This window comes from Lissotriton vulgaris, chromosome 9 (assembly GCF_964263255.1).
Source record: "Lissotriton vulgaris chromosome 9, aLisVul1.2, whole genome shotgun sequence".
NCBI classification, from domain to species: Eukaryota; Metazoa; Chordata; class Amphibia; order Caudata; family Salamandridae; genus Lissotriton; species Lissotriton vulgaris.
In genome coordinates, this window is record NC_141697.1 from 1,143,976,592 (window position 1) to 1,143,992,293 (window position 15,702).

The 15,702-nt window shown below is 43.0% G+C and overlaps 1 protein-coding gene across 4 annotated transcripts in view; it reads left to right on the plus strand.

Annotated features, from left to right (window-relative positions):
• LOC147692932 (inter-alpha-trypsin inhibitor heavy chain H4-like) overlaps positions 1-15,702 on the plus strand; it is a 563,260-nt gene that overhangs the window by 183,097 nt on the left and 364,461 nt on the right. The gene's annotated exons all lie outside the window — the stretch shown is intronic.

Here is a 15,702-nt window from a genome sequence, read left to right on the forward strand (position 1 = left end):
TAATATCCAGCATGTTGGTTATTCTGTGAGTATAAAACAATTTACATAATTTATCTGGGGCAAAGTACATCCTGTTATAAAAGATAACTAACGTTTGTATGAAGCTAGCAGATCAAGCAGTAGAATGTAATTTCAACCAGACTTTTCCCCACATTTCTGTAGCCCACGCACATCCAAAATCTGCTTTCCACAAGAGTTCAATGTAAAATTTAGCTGTTATGGATTCCAGTGAACTAAGCATTATATATAACATGGAGGATACTTATCCTGGTCTGCTCTATGATCATTTGTGGAAGATGAAAAATGGTGCACTGAGGGGTCTATTGTGTCATGTAGTAAATTGAACCTGGTGATCTGGGTGTGTAAATTAAATCTGGGAAAATAAATAAAATGATCAAAAACCTGTTATGAATCCCCGGCTGCTCATTCTTTCCTATTGTTATGTGCCCGGGTAACGTCCATGTATCAACACTGCACATTTTCTTACATTGTCCTCTTTTACACAATAACATTATTTGCCCTGACCTTTTGCACATATTCACATGCGTGAAAATGTTGGGATAGTTCCTCTGAAACTGCTTTGCTTATAGATATGGCTTTGAACAACATTATCATGATGCCTTAAAAAATTAGTACAAAGCATTTTTACGCATGATGTACAAATGTCATCCTATCTTCATCCACTGGGCGACAGGGTTATCTGCCTATCCATAACATTGCTAATCTATACGTATATCGCAATGATGTTTTTTATTATAAATAATAAGTATCTCAAAGGGTGGGCAGAGGAGGCCCTTCAGGCGACTCAGAGGGTCCATCCATGCTGAAACTTCCCCACACAGCGGTGTGACAACTCCATGAGGAGTGTCCAGTTTGTAACCAGGACAGGGTCTTAGATTCTCTCCTGACAGATAAATGGAGTTGGATCGTCCCTTGGGGGATCCTTAGCTCTACACCCACATACACTCTAGGTCCCATTAGAGTGGGGTTTTGCATTTTAGGAATACTACTGATTACTACTTTGTATTATATGCCTGCATAAATACAGTGTCTTAGCACCATGGAATACTGTATTTGGTATTTACTTTTTTGGTGCTTGTAATCACTTTCATCTGCTTCTGTCTACTGATTATCGCAGCAAATGTATTCTAACAGGAATAACATTTGTTAAATAAATATATTGAAAATGCCCCAATGTGCATTCTCTGTATATTTCTCTGAGAGTAAGTAAGCACAAGTAACTGAGAAAAAGGTTCTGACCTATTACCATGATCCCTGAGGGATCAGGGTTGTCATTGTCAGTGGTTGCCAGATACCACTCACTCTCTGGTTTAGGGGGCTGGTGGTTGCACTGTGAGCTAGCTGGTCTCTAGCCCAACACATCCTGTGGGTGTGCTCGGAATCAGTCTAGGCACCACAACCAAAGTTTATGTTGTTCCACTAACACGCAATGTTTTTATACTTACTGTACCATGAGGGACGTGCATGAAATTAACATATTCTGTGTTGGTTATACACCATATATGGGTGTAATAAATGACAAGTATGCAGTAATGTAGATGTTAACCAGAATGTGGGTGGAGAAGACATAATGTTTATATATGCAAATGGATGAATTAGTGTGAGTTCTAGATCAGACCATAACTTTTTGTTCGTAAAAGAGGTTGATAATAAAGACCCTTGAATTTGTTTGATAGTTAATGCTTTTTGATATCATAAGAAATCAGGAAAGTTAACCGTTCCATAGCTCCTGGGACTTTTGAGTCTACTAAGGGAGATATGTGCCTGCTTGCCAATCCATAAAAATGTTGAAAGTATTCTGTCAATTTGTATAACAACAGATTTGGAAATTGCAATTGGAAACATCATAAGGATAGGTAATATCATCACTTTAATAGTATCTGACCTACTCTACCAGCAAAGGAACAAAGGGGATATTTATGTGTGGGGACTTTAAGCCTTTGCAATAGATAAGCAGCATTTACTTTAAGAATGTCCCTAAGTGCTCTACAATACCAAATACAGAGTACCTAAATCTAGGATGAATTACAAGCTAATCTAGAATAGAATACTGGTCTTTAACAGAGTACCTAATTATGTAGATATTTGTGGCCCGCACAGAAAAATCAAAAGGAGATATCCTCAGCTGTGGTGATGTCCTTCAAGTCTGTATATTGTAGAATTATCATCATAATACCTCTGGGTTCAGACCTAGATGCTGATGAGTGCTTTGGATGCAAACAATGCACTCTTTAAATACTGAGAGTAGAATTAAGATTGCTAAGAACAATCTTTGGTAGTATTGTTTGGAGAAAGCACACCATGTCAGGTCCTTCCACTCCTGCTGGAATGCCATATAGTCTGAGATTATTTCTCCTTTTTTTGTTTTCCAGATGCTACTTGACTTTTCTGAGCATTCCAATGTCTTTAGTTATTTAAAAAACATTTGACACTGAGGGCCTGATTACGAGTTCGGCGGACAGGATACTACGTCACAAATATGACGGATATCTTGTGCGCCGTATTTCATTCTCCATAGGCTATAGTGGAATTGTAATTTGGCAGGCGGGATATCTATCACATTTGTGATGGAGTAACCCTTTCCACCAATCTTGTACTAAGGGCCTTAGTCTTTGACATCACTAAGGCATTGTTCCAGAGCAGACACTTTTCGGTCAAGAACATACCAAATTTCCCCTAGTCTCTGCCACGTTACATTAGTTTCAACCATAAACGATGTTAAGGCCCACAGTTCATCCATACCAGCTTCCAGTGTTAATGCTGAGGGGGACTTAAGTGAAGAGTCAACATCTGTTTTAATCTTCTAATGGAAACTGATATTTATCTTTTTAGAAACAGCTCCAGAGGCATGGAAGGAAATAGCAAAATCTTGAGTGGATTCATGGCCTTCCATTTTAAACAAATCTTTGCCTTGAACCTTGTCAAACTTAGACTGATGGGTATTATGAAGACGAGTTTTCTTAAGTGTGAGTGACACAAATCTTCTGTGCACCCTTTTATTCCAACTCATGCTGCACAGAACCTCTGTATGCACCTTAGTTTTAGATTGCTTTGACTTTTAGTTTTAGATTGCTTTGACTTTACTCCTGAGGCTTGAGCCGGGAGGATCATTTTTAAATCTACAGCACCTTTGGTTTTTATCTTTATCCCTGTGTGTCCTTTCCCTCCCCCCAGCACTGAGCTAAAAGCGCATTGACTGGCATTCCAGCAGTGAATTAAGTAAAAGCGCATTGATTACCTCCTTAGCGCCGAACTAGGCAAAGACGATTGTTTTTTATGTAATTGAATCTTCACTTGAGAGACACTGTACTCGCCTGCCCTGGGGGTGTGGTCGTTCCTATGACCGTCATCAGTGGGGTCTAGGCAAGTATTGGAGTCAGGCAGCGGCCATATTAGTGAGGGCTCGCGCTGCACGTCGCGCTACCGAGGGCATTTAATCAGGGAAAGTTCGTGTGCACTCCAGATTGCTTTGACTTTACTCCTGAGGCTTGAGCCGGGAGGATCGTTTTTAAATCCACAGCACCTTTGGTTTTTATCTTTATCCCTGTGTATCCTTTCCCTCCCCCCAGCACTGAGCTAAAAGCGCATCGACTGGCATTCCAGCAGTGAATTAAGTAAAAGCGCAATGATTACCTCCTTAGCGCCGAACTAGGCAAAGACGATTGTTTTTTATGTAATTGAATCTTCACTTGAGAGACACTGTACTCGCCTGCCCTGGGGGTGTGGTCGTTCCTATGACCGTCATCAGTGGGGTCTAGGCAAGTATTGGAGTCAGGCAGCGGTAAGCATGAGCGAATTTTGCGGATCTCGCGTTCGCGAATTTTGCGGATTTGCGGATTCGCAATCCGCAAAATCCGCGAATTCCCGCGAATTTGCGGATTTTTTTTTTTTTGTGTTCGCCCGTGTTTCTGCCAGTTCGCGAGGGTTTTGTACACTTTCGCAAATTGCGAACTTACCTGTCGGGTCGCAAGTTTCGCGAACTTGTTGTTTCTACGTGTCCAGCCTGTTTGGGACACTCTTCTTCATCACTGCCACTCTCTGTCACCACTGCCACTCTCTGACTACTCATGCCACCCTCTGGCCCACCCATGCCACACTCTGTTTCATCACCACACCCTTTGGTTGTCCAGTGTACATTATTTTAGGCAAAGCAAAGCACACCTTCCCTGCCTCAAGTGACCTGAATTAATTTGGGGCTGATTAATGTGTCACAGAATATTTTTTTAGCTGGCACCTGCTTCCTTAGTGCGCCCTGATTAGTGATCTTTTGCACTTGCTAAGTGCTTTCATTGTTGCAAAATTAGTTACAACACCTGCCCTGCCCCAACTGACAATAATGAATTAGGGGCTGATTAATGGATTTTAACTTCCAGCCTGGCTCCTGCTTGTCTCCCTTAGCTGTAATTCAGGACCTTTGTGGCATATGTGTAACTATTCTGAGGTTCAGAGCAGGGTCACATAATAGTTTCAACTGGCAACTGAACTCTGGAGGGGCCCCTCAGGAAGCACTCCAGGAAATGGCTACTAATGATGAGCCTGAACTTTTGAACCTGGTAAGTAGTTACTTTCAGTTTTGCTAAGATCGTATTTCTGCAATTTTGCACTTATTCGCGGGGCGCGAACTCACGCGAACTCACGCGAACAGTGCGAGCAGTGCGAGCAAAATCCGCTACTCGCGGATTTGCGGATTTTGCGGGAGATTCGCAAATCTCGCGGATTGCGGATTTCCCGAAAATCCGCAAAATCCGCGAGCGGAACGGATTTTCCGCCCATGCCTAGGCAGCGGCCATATTAGTGAGGGCTCGCGCTGCACGTCGCGCTACCGAGGGCATTTAATCATACGTCCATGGCTCCGCGCAGTGGACGCGCATTGCGAGCGCGCCAATCGCGCGCCGGAGTCAAGCCAGAGTCCTGCCCGTCTGCGCCCGTCCGCGACCAGACGGGGCACGGGGCAGGACATCATGGTCCCACTGACACATATCGGATGACGGCTAGGATGGTTGATCAGCCAAGAATTTATTACTCGAGCACTACTCTTCTAGAACTGGGTAAGATCTCCACTAAACCTTGTCGACATACCATTGACCCTAATATGATTCCGTCACATTGCAAGATATGTAACTATTCATTTCCCACTTTTCCAACTTGTGATGCCCCCGCGCCCAAATTAAAAATGATGCTGCTTAACTGCAGATCCATGATTAAACACAAAACGGAAATACGAGATCTACTGCTCAAACAAGATTTCGATGTATTGTTTCTTACTGAAACATGGTTAGAGGAATCTTCAGCCCCCGATATCTTAGAGACAATACCTCTGAACTACAGTTTACTTAGAATCGATAGGCCTAAACAACGGGGTGGAGGACTCGCACTGATTTGCAAAAAGGAATTGGAATGTACTCTCACTAACAAAGCCATCATTAATAGTGAATGCGGGACATTCTCTATAAAACTGACCCCGATGATGACCGTTACTGGTCTCCTTATATATCGCCCCCCTGGCAATGCAACCCCTTTTTGCAACCAACTAATAGAAACAGCCACTCAGTTAGCTATAAAGCATAACAATTTTATGATTTTAGGTGACCTGAATCTTCATTTTGAAGATAATAATGCTAAAGAGGCTAAAATACTCAAGACAGCATTGCATGCGTTGGGAATAACATTGCTATCAACCAACCCCACGCATCAACATGGCCACCTTCTCGACCCTGTGTTTGCCACCTGGGAAGGAATTGAAATGTCCCCCCCGGTCCCTATAATCTGGTCAGACCATTACATAATCACTCTTAACATCCCCATTAACATCACTAAGAATGCTCCCAATAAACTTCTGTTTACACAGCGCCGAAACTGGAAAGACTACACCCCTGAACGCTTGATCAGCGAATAAAAAAAACACCCCCCGCCCACAGGACACTCCTTGCGAGGCACATGGAACAACTATGAATTATGGTTGAGCAAGGCATTAGATGAAATTGCCCCGTGGACCTCGAAGCCCCCAGTTAGGAGAACTAAGTCAGAACCGTGGTACACGGAAAAACTTAAAATCGCTAAGACACACTGCAAAGCGACAGAACGCAAGTGGAGAAAATGCTACTCTCCTGAACTTAAGGAAATCTATAAATTGGAAGTAAAATCTTATCAGAAATTGATAAGAGAGGAAAAAAGCGCTTTTTTTCAAACTAGAATTGAAGAGGCCACCAACCCTACAAAAGAACTATTCCGCATCTATAAGGAACTCACAGATACAACATGTCTAGATACGCAGGATACTTACTCTAATGACTTATGTGAAGAAATAGCTGACTTTTTTGTCGAAAAGGTTGAGAAAATTCACGCCACCTTTCCCAAATCTTCTACATCAGGAAAGGAGACAAGGACCAGAACCCTCCCCACTCAAAAGTCTACCCTTACCAAATTTACCACTCCTGACAATAAAGATCTGGCCATCATTATTAATAGTATTCACTCAGGTTCCCCCAATGATGTGTGTCCTCTGGCAAAAAGCAAAGACATCATGGAAAATTGTCTCATTGACCAAATAAGAAACATGATAATCCTTTCCTTTAAAGGATGCTATGTTCCAGAGGCTTGGAAAACAGCACAAGTTATTCCTCTCAAAAACAAAACTAATATCCCTGTTATCCAATTCCAAAACCTCAGGCCCATCTCCCTCCTGCCACAATGTGCCAAGATAATAGGAAAAATAGTCAATAAACAACTTATGGCTTTTTTAGAAACAGAAAATGTTCTCCACCCGACACAATCAGGTTTTAGACCTGGCTATTCCACGGAATCAGCTGTTTTATATTCCACGGAATGCATTCGCAAGATGGTGGATGAGGGAGAGACAGCAGCGTTGGTCATGTTAGACTTAAGCGCAGCTTTTGATACTGTGCTACATGCCACGCTGCTGTCCCGACTTTCGGATATAGGAGTGAAGGACCATGCTCTGGCCTGGTTCAAGTCTTTCCTCACTAAAAGATCGTTCCAGATACATTGCCCACCCTTTAAATCATCCTCTCGTGACGTGAGCTACGGGGTTCCACAGGGCTCTAGTTTGAGCCCTACCTTATTCAACATCTATATGGAGCCCCTGGCTCGCGTCGTAGAGAACTTCGGGGTGGGCATTGTTAGCTACGCGGACGACACCCAGCTTATGTTCAAGCTTACCCCAGACAGTGAGAAATCTGCCATCAATTTCTCTGGCTGCATGGCTGCTGTCGCCACATGGATGGACAACAACTGCCTCCGTTTAAATGGAGACAAAACGGAGGTGTTGGTGGTCGGGAACAAAACTTCTATATGGTCCCAGGCATGGTGGCCTGCAGCTTTGGGTGACCTTCCCCGCCCCGTAGAGAAGGTTAAAAATCTAGGGATTATGATTGACTCGGATCTCTCAGGAAAATCCCAAGTTAACAAAACAATAGGTAAGTGCATTGGCACGCTAAAAATCCTGAGAAAAACCATAGATCTCATCCCGACGGAAGCCAGAAAAACGATTGTACACGCGCTCATAACACCCCATTTGGACTACGGAAACGTTCTCCTATTAGGCGTGAACCAAAAGCAGTTACACCAGCTACAATGCATTCAAAATGCAGCCGCCCGCATGGTACTGGGTCTTCCTAAAAGAACATCTTCCAAAGCGGCTCTGGCCAAACTTCACTGGCTCCCTGTTAGGGAAAGAATTAGATTTAAAAGCCTTTGTTATGCCCATAAGATTGCCCACAACAAAGGACCTATCTATCTAAGAAACCCTCTCACTATCCATTGCCCGATCAGAGATCTCAGATCTTCGGGAATGACACAATTCAAACTCCCTCGTATTCACAGAGCTAAAATGGGGGGTCGCTCCTTCCGATACCTTGGAGCAAAACACTGGAATGCCCTCCCGTCCATTTGCGTATGGAACCCTCAGAAACTCTTTTCAGAGCCAGATTAAAAACCCACCTCTTCCCCCAATAATACTTCCCTGCTCCTCTTCCGTCCCTTTCCCTCTGTTAGTTTAGTCAGCAGTCAGCGCGGGGATACACTGTTTGTGCAGCCATGCGCTTTATAAATGTTTTTATTATTATTATTATTATTATTATCAGTTGAGATACAATAGTGCCCTTTGCAGGACATAGCTTCAAGGCAAAAGTAGATACTCCATATATAGATTTAGTAAAGGAAAAAGTGTCTAGCATGAAATCAAGTGTAGTCAAGTGAAAATTCAGAAATTAATAAAGAGTTTAATATGCGTCCTACTGCAGGAAGGAGGGAGTCAAAAGTTACCTCAGAAAAAATGGCAGCGTGAGTGCTACACCAGAGATATGATAAAGTTTAGGGATGTTTCCTCAGCAAATAAAAAAACATGCAAGAAAGCTTTCAAAATATGCACTAGTCGTGACCAAATCCATAGCCACTCATGGAAAGCTGTTTGTTGAAGATTTTCAGAATTTTTAAACCAGCGAACTTGTGGCTGACATGGAGGCTCACAGAAAAGCTGCTATCTTTGTCACCATCCAAGACATGCCCCCTATCTTTGTATTTTTGATTATGTGGGAAGGGACTGCTCATTGACTCATACAAACCCCTGTGTATATTACAAGCCTCCACAAGGGGCAGAAAGGTACTGCTGTATTGGATTTCCTATTGTCTCATAGTTCTGTTATTTAGAGAAATTAATCATACCGCTTTAGCACAAGTACATTATGGTCATGTTGAATTCACTAGGAATCAGGAGAGGTTTTCACTGTAGTCAGACATTCATCAAGAATAGAACGCCTCATGTTATCACTAGGGATTCCCTCTGCCATGCTCCTCTGAGTCCCCAGGTTGAGAACGGTTTCCCCAACTTTTGGAAAATCCAATGGTGAGACAACATACCAGATAATTTTCTGCTTTGTTTTTATGTTGCATGCAGTAAAGTGTACATGTTACTTGTTGTAACGCTACATATACAGTCAAAGAAGTCTGTCCTGATGTAACCTCTGACCCCTATAGCAAACTTCAGCTTGGTTGGAATATGTTGATGGTTTGAAGACAACCTGCCTAGGTAGTTGAGCACATGTAGTAGTGTGGTCTGGTTATGGGGCGCCTGATGTTAAATTATGCAACAATTAGTGGTGCGAGCCTTAAGTTGAATAGAGATGTTTTCACAGAAAAACTAGCTGGATGAATGCAATCTATCTCTATTGCTCCCTTGTTGTGATAAGGAGCAATCTCTAAACATGTCTGTTATGAGAAAGTGTCAGCAAAAGTTTGTGAATACACACAAACTCACCTGCTTCTTGGCAGTCACAAACCCTCAACTCAAATCACGTGTTGGACATCCCCTCCCACCCACAGCATGAGATTCACTCCATGGAATATTATAGTAAAGTAAGTATTTATGAAGCCAGGACTACCATTTGTGAAAACACTGCACCAGGGAATCCAAACATGTGCACTCATAACAGTTTTAGGAGTCCAAACAATATGAGTCAAATGAGAGCAAGGAGAGAGAAAGGATGAACAATTAAGTGTGTTAATTTGTTGACTAATACAAGCAGAGATGCTACACAATGGTCCCCCCATGGTCCACAGTATCAAACAAAGTAAAGACATTCAGCAACACAAAGAGGTATCTCGATTAACAAAGGCTAAAAAAAGTTGTTTGTCACATAAAGACTGGTTTAATTCTGAGTCCCAATTTAGAGTTTTATTGTTGTTTGAAAGGAAAATCAGGAAACATTAGTTTAGTAAATGAGATTTGATAATAGCCAGCACTTCAGACCAGTACATGATGGCCAAAGTCTTTCCTTGGGCGACAGCATGTTGCACAATGATATCACTGTCAAAGATGTGTATTTATTTGGAAAGCTTCTGTACAGAATGTATTTTTTTATGAAAATTATTGAACAAGTGTGGTGAACATCTTCTCCTTTTGTGTCAATACCATCAGCTATGAGGGGAATTCGCTTAGGGCTGGATGACTGTTCACTGAGCTGAGTTTGTGAATTTGTGAGACCCATTCTCTTCAAATGAACGTCTTCAGGACAGCCTTGGCTTCTTGGTTTGCCTGAACCTTATAATAAACGGCATTACAATAGTCCAATCTGGACAATATTAGTGCAACGACAACTTGTTTGCGTGAGGCAGATGAGAGAAACTGCGGGATCTTCCTTATAAGCCTGATTAGCACGAAACAGGTAGCCACCGTCCTGCTAATCTGCAGTTTCAGAAAAGGGAATTGTCCACCAAAAGTCCCAAGTTTTTTCCATGGGAGGCGGGACTAGAGCAGTGCCCAGAAAGTCAGGCCACCACTCCCAAGACCAAATGTCCAATTTGTCCCCAAAAATAAGAATCTCCGTCTTCTTGCCATTTTATTTCAGATAGTTTTCCACCATCCATGACGAGACTGCTTGCATGCAATTTTTAAAATTGCGAGCAGAGTCACTAATGTTATGAGTGATGGACATCATTATTTCCGTGTCATCCACATACATATGACAACACCTCCAAACCAAAGGATTTTACCACTTTTGCCAGCGGGGCAACATAGATATTGAATAACGTAGGGCTCAGGGAGGAGCCCTGAGGCACTCCGCATGACAGGGGAGTTGGATCCAAATAGAAATTTCCCAATTTCACAGTTTGAGTCCGCTCACTAAGGAAAGAAGCAAAAAGCCTTAAGGCCGAGCCCCCAATACCCATCTCCCTGAGACGCTCCACAAGTATCAGTGGGATAAGGTATCAAAAGCTGCGGTAAGATCAAGTAAAATTAGTAACGTGGTATGCTCTGCATTCACCTGTGCACAAATGTTGTAGAAAACAGCAGTGAGCGCAGTTTCTGTACTTTGCAGCTTCTGAACTCGTGTTGAGAACCATCAAGGATTTGATGGTCCCTCAAGTAGGCACTCAGGTGGGAATTCAGGTAGGATTCAAAAATCTTCACTGGGACCGTCAAGAAGGAAATGGGACAATCATTTTTCAGTTCCATCGGGTCCAGTGAAGCCTTTTTTTAAAGTGGCCTAACTACTGCCGCCTTCCATACCAGGGGATATTGTCCCTCCGAGATGGCTACATTTAGGACAGTGGTAAGATGCAGTATAATAGCATCTTCGGCAATTTTTAGGACCTTCAAGGGACAAGGATCCATAGCAAATCCAGACCTAACTCCTTCTAATAGGTGGTCAATAATCTCTGGTGATATACTTGGAAAAGCAAGTAAATTTGGAGTAACCTTCCTGCTGGAACTTTCCGTTGGATAAGTTACAGGCTGGGCATCTAATTCCTTATTTAAATTTAAGGCTTCCAACTGGGATATAACTCCAAGATCTTAGTGCAAAAGAAAGCTGAAAGCCTATCACAGAGCTCATGTGAAGACTCCACAGACTCAATAACCGGGGCAGAGATAAGGGAATTAACAATGTTAAAGAGCTCTTCGGAGTATTTAAGCGACTCTGACATTTCTACGTAGTACCTTCCCTTTTCCTCCATGATAGCTGCTTTGTATGCTTTCAAGCATTGTTTATGCAGTTCTCTGCCTGAAGGTACTAAGTCAATGCGCCATATTCTTTCCTGCTTTCTACACTCCTGTCTCAACTTACGCAGTCTATCCAAGAACCAAGGAAGGAAGGCCTTTTTCTTGCTGAATAATAACATTTTACGGGTGCTAAGGTGTCCATGACTGCTAATAATTTTTTAGATAACTCGTCTGCAGCTAAGTTAGCGCTTAAGTGTCCTGGAAGCTGAAAATTTGTGAGAATGTTAGCATAGGCCTCATTACTAACCAGATTAAAATTCTTTTTGCCAGCCACTTTCCTATTTTCAGGTAGAATATTCCAAGATGCCGAGATCCTTAAATTAAAGGGAATGGCAAAGTGGTCTGACCAAGCTAGCGGAAGAGGTTCTCCCACCCTAATATGATGATCTAGGGTGTGGCCCGCCACATGTGTGGGGGATGTAACTAGTTGTGGAAAGCCACAGCCATTCATACTTTCCAAGAGGGTTTGCGTGTCGTGTCTTGACTTAATCTATTATCTAAATGAAAATAAAAATCACCAAGAAGTATAAAATTTGTTCTTACTAGGTAGGGCTCCAAAAGATTACAAAAGTCCTGACTGAAGGATGCCCTAGGGTCAGTTTGTCGGTAACAGAGAACACCAGAAAAACTTTCTGTAGGATGTGTATTTATGGAGATGTATAAAGCCTGGTACTGGTCGAGAGGTGAGGTGAGTGGTTCAGAGCGACAGATGGAAGTATCACTGAACAACATACCCAGTACCCACCTCATCGTCCTACTCTGTCCTATCTGGTGAGGCAGTACCTTTGATAATTTAGGTGACATCTCGGAACCAAGGTCCAGATTTACTATTCTTTGATGCAAGCTTGCAGCCCTAATTTGCAAAAAAGTGAGAGCGAGAGAAAATATGCCATATTTGCAAACATATGGTGCATTTTTTCTCTACCCTAATGTGAGCATACTTTTGGCAGCCACAATGTAAAAGAAATTGATTTTTTTTGTGGCTGTTAGTGCTGTTTGTGCTTTTCATTTATGGACCCTGGGAATGCAACAGCCATGGCCAACTGGAAGGAGAAACCCCTAATTTCTAAAGGGACTAAGGACTCTGCCCCAAGTTAACCCCAAGACCAGTGGGTCTCTTCAAGGGCAAGTCCCACTGGCCCCCTTACACTCCCTAAGGACCAGTTGGGGCAAAGGTTCCTGGCTTCTACAACTAGAGACAGTCTAGTCTAGAAAGCTTTCACAGGTAACCAGTTGAACCAACTCCTTTCAAGGTACACTGCTTTGTAGGACAGAAGGCCTACTGAAACTGCTCTTGATGGCTAGAACTCACCACCAGGAGTAAAATAAAAATAAAATAGGACTGTCCGTATCGACCCAACAGTGCCAGAGTCATGGCTGTTTTAAGAATGGTGACTTTTGACCCCCGCAGTGGATCAAATGTGTTGGGGTCCATGGCTTGGTGGAAGAATTTGCCATGTTTTATTTGGCTTCCCACAGGGGCCCCCATATCCTCTAGGGCTGACGCAATGGAGGCAAAGTGCGCTGCTGTACCCCATCTAACAAGGAGAAACAGGGCCTGGAACCCAATCTCTGGGCCCCCAATGGCGGTGTTCTTGATCCCACTCTGTGTTCCCAGGGCTGGTGGGGGAGTGGAGCAGCTACCAGAGAGAAAGCACCCTGCCCACATGGAGCGGGCTGGAGTTAATGTCAGTTGCCATCCCCAGCACCAGCAAAGATTGACACCGCTGGCTGGGGAGCCAGGAGGGGTAAGTTGTAGTCGGCTCCCTGAGATCCTCCAATTTCTCCAGCATGTTGGGGGATGCAGGTGGGACCGGGCACACCCCTAAAGAAATAAAAATAAGCGAAATCAAAACAAAAAAGTCATGGGCTCCTGGAACAACAGGAGACCCGCTATTATAATATTAACTGCTCCCTCGCAGGGGTGCCCCATAAGGTTTCAGGAGAGAATCTTCTACATGTTTGTTTGCTACTTCTGGCCCCCCGGAGGACAGGGCCACCACCAATTAACATAAGAAGTGTTTAAGGGGGCTGTAAGGCTTACAGAAATGCCCAGAAGTTAATTTTAAAAGCACTGACCCTATGATTGCGGGGACCATAAATTCATGACCAATTGGGATTTTCACCTAATTTCCTGAGCATTCCCAAGGCTGGAGCATTTGCTCTACAGCTGGGAGTGTAAAACACTCCAGGGGTGTTTCTAAGAGAGCATTTTTTGTGTCCTGGAAGTGTCTAAAGAAGGAATTTAGAGTGTAGCACCCTCTAGAGGATGAATCCATGGCTGTATTTTATATGGTCTACCAGTGGTATCCTTTAGAGCGTGTTGATGATTGCATTGTTTATATTCAGAAAGTATATAGACATCAAACAAACAAGTAATGATCCTTTTAAAATGTTTTATTGAATTAATAATGCTGACAGTGATTACGAAGATTGATATGCTTTATTGACATTAATAATTGCATTTATTCATGGTTATTATTGATCATTGCATTTACTCACAAAACAATGGTGTTTTTGAGGTGTGGGGCCAGATTCACAAAGGCAAACTTAGCCGTTTAGTCTAAACTTAGACCAAACCATTAAGTTCACGACTTTGGGAATTAACAAAGAGCATTTCATTCATGGGTACCATCTGTATGTCCACACTTGGGGTGGAGATCCGAACCCGGGTGTGTACATAAAGATAGTACTCGTAACTGCCCTATGTGAATTTCCAAAATAGTAAACCTAGACGTTTGGTCTGAGTTTAGATCAAAGCCTATGCATACCTTTGTGAATCAGGTCTGTGGTTTGTTGTTCTGGTAATATGGTGAGCCCCTGATAAAGCCAATAGTCCTATTCTATCTAAATTGATAAACCCCCATGCTGTGATTTGCTGTCTGGCAAAAGTGTGTGGGTTACTATGATTTTAAAAGTCATGGCCCTTTAGAAGTCACATCTGAATTCACTGTCATCCAGCATATTTTTAATCTGCTAATTTATATTTTTGTAAATTGATGTGTAGTGTTTAGTTGTGTGTGTGTAATAAATGTACTTTTCTTTTTCTGAAAAAATGCATTGACTGGACAATCATTTATTGCGTGTTAGTATTGTGTGTCAATTCATGATGATTACTAGCCCAAACTACCTCCCCTGAGCAGACCTTGGACTGCCCTCCTCCACTACCTTGAGAGAGTCAAGCACTACAATGGGGTGCTTGGCTCCCAGAGAGGAGAAATTGTGGAACAATGACTTGCACAGGCCTCACATCCTGCACAACTAATAACACAATTTCCTACATGGTTGCATCGCAATGCCCATGCACCATCCATGGAATACTCACTTGATGCAAAGTTACCCAAAGCAAGGCACAGCTCAACTTTGCAGTACTTTGGTGAAGTATCGAATGCAAAACCAAATTTGCGTTGGATAATAAATCCCACCCTACCACTTTGAGCTTAGTTTGCATCTCAAAAGTGATTCAAACCTAGCTCAAAGCATATGACAAGTCACTCAGGGCAGCAAGTAAAGTTACAGATGAGAACAGCAGAGCATTGTTCTTCTCGCTTACTGCACTTTTGGTTGCTGTGTGCCAAGGCAGGCACCCTTGCATCATGGTGCTATAACTTAGGGTTTACAGTCCAAAGCAAATGAGGATTTGTACTGGAGTGTAAATCCGAATACAACACTTTGGGCCTTATTTTGAGTAAGGCGGTCCTGGTACGCCTTACTCGTGGTGGTGGTCCGACCACCTCCATCCCAGTGGGTTTACCTGCTCTGTTAGGACTGTGGTGGTCGGACCCCCACAGAACCACCACCTGGATGCCACAGCTGTGAAGCTTGGAGGCCGAATTCAACCTGACTTTCCACCAAGCATTTCATGGCAGGCTCATGCAATGAAATACTTGGCGGAAAGGTTGTGAAAGGGTCCCCCAACAGGGATCTGGTGGGTGCCCCACAAGCTTGGTGATCCTCCTAGCAGCGCAGCGGTGACGGTGCTACAGGAGGACCGCCAAATTTGTAATAAGACCCTTTGTGTTGGGTTTGCATCAGTATCTAATATGTATAAAAAATAAGTGCCAGGGCCCTCATCAAGAAGCCACAGCAGCTTGCAACACCCATTGCAGCCAATGACAGTACCAACACAACTTCTAATTATCACATTCCTGCAAGTTTGACAA